This window comes from Balaenoptera borealis (assembly GCF_965194805.1).
Source record: "Balaenoptera borealis genome assembly, chromosome: 8".
Classification (NCBI taxonomy): Eukaryota; Metazoa; Chordata; class Mammalia; order Artiodactyla; family Balaenopteridae; genus Balaenoptera; species Balaenoptera borealis.
In genome coordinates, this window is record NC_138865.1 from 102229030 (window position 1) to 102235591 (window position 6562).

Consider the following 6562-nt stretch of genomic DNA (forward strand, 5'->3'; position numbering starts at 1 on the left):
GGAATCTGAGACGCCACTCCCGCCACCGCTGCCGCGCGCTCTGGTCTCCCAAGTCCCACGTGGGGGCGGGGCGGCTCTCCCGGAAGCAGCTGCCTCTCTCACAGCCCGCCCCCTACCGCATGCAGGCCTCGCCCCCTGTGGGCACTTGGCCTGAGGTCGGCTCCGGCCGAGACCACGCCCACTCACGTCAGTAGGCCTTGCCAATCGGGTGTGCCGAAAGGCTGGAGGGCCCGCCCCTCCCTACGCTGAGGTTCGCTCCTGAGCTGCGGAAGTCCCGGGGGAGCCCACTTGGGGGCGCAGGAGCGGCGCGGCAAGGGTGCTGCGTGTGAACCGACCTCGAAGGTGGTTAGAGGCCTGAGGTTTTCTTTATAGCCCCTCTTTTCCCAGCCTAGCGCATACTTGGCACTAGTTGTTTTTTTAAAAAAAAATTGGGTTTTTTTTTTTTTAACTTTCGGGTTTTATTTATTTATTTATTTATGGCTGTGTTGGGTCTTCGTTTCTGTGAGAGGGCTTTCTCTAGTTGTGGCAAGTGGGGGCCACTCTTTTATCGCAGCCTCTCTTGTTGCGGAGCACAGGCTCCAGAAGCGCAGGCTCAGTAATTGTGGCTCACGGGCCCAGTTGCTTCGCAGGATGTGGGATCTTCCCAGACCAGGACTCGAACCCGTGTCCCTTGCATTGGTAGGCAGATTCTCAACCACTGCGCCACCAGGGAAGCCCGCACTAGTTGTTTATTGAAAGAATAATTAGATGTCAAGGACATTAAAACAACACCATAGTGCCTAACACAATAACTAAGTCCATTTTTGCGGACTGAGCATTTTAAAGTTGTTGAGTTCAGCACCAGGCTGCCCTCCAAGTTTTCAGAGAAAATTTATTTCAGCGTAATTTCTCAGGGCTTACTTACTCTGTGCCATAGTTTGGGAGATGTGATGTGAAAGACATGGGCACTTTGGAAAGGCTCCAAGTCTGACAGGGGAATCAGCCCTGTCTATCTATTATGGGTACAATGAGAGATTTGACCAAAAGTCTGGGGGGGAAAGATGGGGCAGGAGGGATCTGGTGAGGCTTATGGGGCTTGGGTGAACTGGTAGCATCAGATGAGTGAAATAGGGGTCAGGACCAATACCCTAGCAAATTAACTCCTTTTTTTCCCCCCTAAATATTTACTTATTTATTTATTTGGCTGTGCCAGGTCTTAGTTGCTGCACGCGGGATCTTTAGTTGCAGCATGCGGGATCTTTAGTTGCGGCATGCGGGATCTAGTTCCCTGACCACGGACTGAACCCGTGACCAGGGATCGAACCCATGACCAGGGATCGAACCCGGGCCCCCTGCATTGGGAGTGTGAGTCTTAACCGCTGGACCACCAGGGAAGTCCCAGGAAATGCTTTGTGAAAGTGAGAGGGGGGTTATTGAAAAGTCGACTTTGAACTGTGAAGGATGTCAGAGGGTTGTATTACACTTATTCTCAGATTTTATATCTCAAAATCTGTACCCCAAGCCTGTTTTATACCTCTTTATATTCCAAGTCTAAGAGGCAGAGAGGCTTAATGCTGGGAAAATATGACACTGCTTAGTTCCCAGCTGCTAGAGTTCTGATCTGTGTTCCAATAAGGAAGGTGGTGGAAAGAAAGTAATGCTTTTTTGTGCATTAAAGAGTTAGGGACAGTACCATACATTTTACATTCACTTATCTAATTTTGATGACAACTATGTTACTATCCTCATTTTATAGATTGGGAAAACAATTGCCAGGAGATTAATTTGCCCCGTGCCACACTGGGATTTCTCTTCATTGCCTGCAAACCATATTCCTTCAACTCACAGAGGTAATTACTATTTATTTTTTCCCCCAGTTTAGATCCCCTGCCCAGCAGGTCTTTCATAACACCTCTCCCGGACTTCCCTGGTGGTCCAGTAGTTAAGACTCCATGCTTCCAATGCAGGGGACATGGGTTCAATCCCTGGGTGGGGAAGTTCCGCATGCTGCATGGCATGGCCAAAAACAACAACAACAAAATACCTCTCCTATCTCTGAGTTTATTGATAACTAAAAATAATTAGTACCATTGGATACCTCCAAGATCCCAAACAGGGTGGAAAATTTAAGAATGTTGCTGTTTGGTGTAATCCATTTTTCCCATGTCACTCTTATTCTTGACTGAGAGACCTGTTCCCACTTCTTGCACCCCCCCAAATATAATTTTGCCTTAATCTGTCACTCTTATCCATAAAAAGTATTGTGAATGCAACGACATGAATCTTAAATATAACGCTGAGCAAAAGGAGTCAGACACAAGAGAACATATTGTATGATTTCGTTTATATGAAGTGCAAACCCAGACAAAATTAACCTGTGCTGGAAGTCAGGATAGTGACTACTACTGGGGAGATAGGAAGTGACTGGGAGATCGAAGGTTCTTTGTAGGGTGCTGGTCATGTTGTTTATTGATCTCAGTGTGACTTTCATAGATATGTTTAATTAATTAATTAATTAAATTTTTTTCTTGGTTGCATCTGTGCCGCTTGTGGTATCTTAGTTCCCCAACCAGGGATTGAACCCGGGCCCTTGGCAGTGAAAGTGTGGAGTCCTAACCACTGGACCACCAGGGAATTCCTTCATAGATGTGTTTAGTTGTGAAAATTTACCAACCTCTACTTTTATTTGCACCTTTTAGTATGTATAGTCTACTTACTAAATAAAAACTAAAAAAAAACACCCCAAACTCCCACTTTATTGAGTGCCTCCCAGGTAGGTACATGGCACTGGGCTGAATGCTTGTGAAGAGCATAAAAAGAACCAGATATTAGTGGTTGCCAGGGGCAAGGGGAGGGAAACATGGGGAATAACTGCTTGACTGGTATGAGGTTTTATTTTGGGGTGATGAACATGTTTTGGAACTAGATAGACGTGGTGGCTGTGAATGTGCTAAATGCCACTGAGTTGCTCATTTTAAAATGGTTAATTTTGGGCTTCCCCAGTGGTGCAGTGGTTAAGAATCTGCCTGCCAAAGCAGGGGACACGGGTTCGAGCCCTGGTCCGGGAATATCCCACATGCCGTGGAGCAACTAAGCCCATGCGCCACAAGTACTGAGCCTGCGCTCTAGAGCCTATGAGCCACAACTACTGAGCCCGCGTGCCTAGAGCCCGTGCTCCGCAACAAGGGAAGCCACCGCGATGAGAAGCCTGCGCACCACAACGAATAGTAGCCCCCGCTCGCCACAACTAGAGAAAGACTGCACGCAGCAACGAAGACCCAATGCAGACAAAAATAAATAAATAAATAACTTTATTAAAAAAAAGGTTAATTTTATGTTCTGTGAATTTTATCTCAATCAAAAAAGAAAATTGGTTCACCAAATGCAATATGGGTTTTTTCTTAGCTTTGACAAATGTACCATGGTTATGTAAGATTAACATGAGGGCAAACTGGGTGACGGTTATACTCTTTGCTACTTTTCTGTAAATCTAAAATTGTTCAAAAATAAAGTTTAGGAAGAGAAATGGGAACATATTGTATATGTATAACTGATTCACTTTGTTATAAAGCAGAAGCTAACACACCATTGTAAGGCAATTATACTTCAATAAAGATGTTTAAAAATAAAATAAAATAAAATAAAGTTTAGTTAAAAAAAAAAAATAGAAGCAAGGCAGTGGGCCACTGGAACGGAATCCCAGCTTTTATAAATTAGTGGTAAGTCACTTCTCTCTGATGAGCCTCAATTTCCCATCTGTGAAAATAGGAGATTTTTTTGTAATTTTGCATGGGTAAGGATGGTAATCCTCCCACCCTCCAAATCCAAATCAGAGTCTCTAGGCATGAAGGGCTGTGGTTAAAAATAGGTGAGAAACATTACCTTGGCCTAGTAAGGAAACTTCAAAATCCGGATACCACTACAGGATTGAGAGAGGTGTGGTTGGGAAAAACTGACGGATGACCTCAAAGATTCTTCCCAGTCCTTGAATTCTTTTTTTTTTTTTTTTTATAAATTTATTTATTTATTTATTTTTGGCTGCGTTGGGTCCTGCGTTGCTGCGCATGGGCTTTCTCTTGTTGCGCTGAGCAGGGGCTATACTCTTCGTTGCGGTGCGCAGGCTTCTTGTTGCGGTGGCTTCTCTTGTCGCGGAACCCAGGCTTTAGGTGCATGGGCTTCAGTAGTTGTGGCACTCAGGCTCAGTAGTTGTGGCTCTCGGGGTCTAGAGCTCAGGCTCAGTAGTTACGGCGCACGGGCTTAGTTGCTCCGCGGCATGTGGGATCTTCCCAGACCAGGGCTCGAACCCGTGTACCCTGCATTGGTAGACGGATTCTTAACCCCTGCGCCACCAGGGAAATCCCCAGTCCTTGAATTCTATAGTTTTAAGTTATAGTCCCCACTCGCAGGAAACATGATTTTTCTTAGGGAGTCAAAGTTTGGTAAGAACTAAGGTCGTGTGGAAGGAGAGTTCTTTGGGGGATTCATTCTTGACTGGAGCCTTCTGTTGGGGTAGAAGCATGTTACAGAAGGTCAGGTGAGCCCACCTTAAGCAGGCTTTGAGTAACAGGTCTAGGTATGGATTTGACTTAACAGAAAGCAGTGAGGGACTGCAACATAGCAATGTTCCAGGAAGATCCACTTGGCAAGCAGTACACAGAGGAAGCTAGGGGAAGCAGAGATGAGGCAGGAAACTGAGCTCAAAGGAAGCCACAGAAGTCCAGATGGGACTTGAGGGCTTGGCTGAGTGGTGCTCATGGGAATTAAGAAACGACACGTTAAAAAAAAAAAAAAAAAAGAAACGACATATTTCTAGGGACTTCCCTAGTCATCCAGTGGTTAAGACTCCACGCTTCCACTGAAGGGGCCTCAGGTTCGACTGAGATCCCACATACCGTGCAGCACGGCCAAAAAAAAAAAAAGGAAACAATATATTTCTAGATATATGCCCTTATGTTCATCGTGGCACAGCATTCTTTACAATAGCCAAGATGTGGAAACAACCTAAGTGCCCACCAATGAATGGATAATGAAGATGTGGTGTATATATACAATGGAATACTATTCAGCCATAAAAAAAAAGATGAAATCCTGCCATTTGTGACAACATGAATGGACCTTGAGGTTATTAAGCTAAGTGAAATAAGTCCTGTGGAGAAACACAAATACCGTATGATTTCACTCATATGTGGAACATAAAAAACTAAAACCCCAAATAAATGAACAAACCAAACCAAACCTACAGAGAACTGAGCAGGAGTTACCAGAGGGGGAGGGGCAAGGGGGAGGGAAAAATGGGTAAAGGGAATCAACAGTATGGTGATGAATGGACAATAAAGTTTTGGTGGGTAGCATGTTGTAGAGTACACAGAAGTAGAAACAGAATGTTGTACACACGAAACCTATGTTATAAATCAATATTACGTAAATTAAAAAATTTTAAATTATACAATTAGAAATGAATATATTAATATAGAATGAGCAAACTGAAGTTAAACTTGAACTATTTTGGTAATCCTTAAATAATATTCTTCTGCTCCAAAAGCAATCAAATACTTGATAACAGTGCCTATGATGTCTAGTAGAAGCCACAGAGATTAGTCTTTAATTTATCACACAGAGTACAAATGTTATGCTGTGTATGTATCCAGACTTTACATTCTCCTTAGGCTACTATTATGAAAGAAAACAGATTATCTTCGACAAGATTATAAAAATGATTTCTTTCCTATTCTGAAGCTGTTCTGTTAATTCAAAGGGAAATGAAAATATGTACGGAAGAGAAAAACAAAAATAAAAACAAGGCCTTGCTGTGTACATGCCACTGTGCTAAAAGTCTTCTGTTATCTTTCAAAATTCTCCTTTTAAGGTAGGTATTAATACTGCCAATTTAAAACTGAAGTTCAGTGTATTTAAAAAAAAATCATTTGCACAATAACCAACTATGAAGGACTCAGTGTATGCTGTCTTCCCAGAGACATAATACTGTGACATTGTAACTAACTTGTAGAAATAGCATCAATGTAAATTTCAAGGGAGAAATAAGAAACAAATATATTGAATAGCTTTGTCTTTCATACAAATATAAATGTGAGAGACAGGAAAAAAAAAAAAAGCGATGTTTCTGCTGTGGAGAAGGAAAAAGCCACTGGACCTAATGATCGCTGGGGTTGTGTATCTATCTGTGAAATATGATTTGAAACAGTTACGTAACCTAGAGGTAATACAGCGTCATAGCTGAAATCATGGAGATAACAGCAGTGTTCCTTCATAGGATTTAAGAGTTAATACTTGAACCATTTAGAACAGTGCCAGGAACACAGCAGGGACTCAATAAATGTTTGGAGTTGTTGAGCATCTAGTATGTATGGGGTGCCCAGCAGAGCCATGGGAAGCTCCCACTGTGGTTGAAGAGCTGCAGCGCCCCTGCCTGTTAATGAGCAGCATCTGCTGGTCATCCAAGGTGACACAGGATCCCATATTTATAAGGGTCTGGCTCAGTCCACACCCCAAGAACTGTATAGAGCATGGTCAGTGGTCCTCCCCAAAAGCACACTTACAAACAAGAAGGATGAAAGAGGAGTCA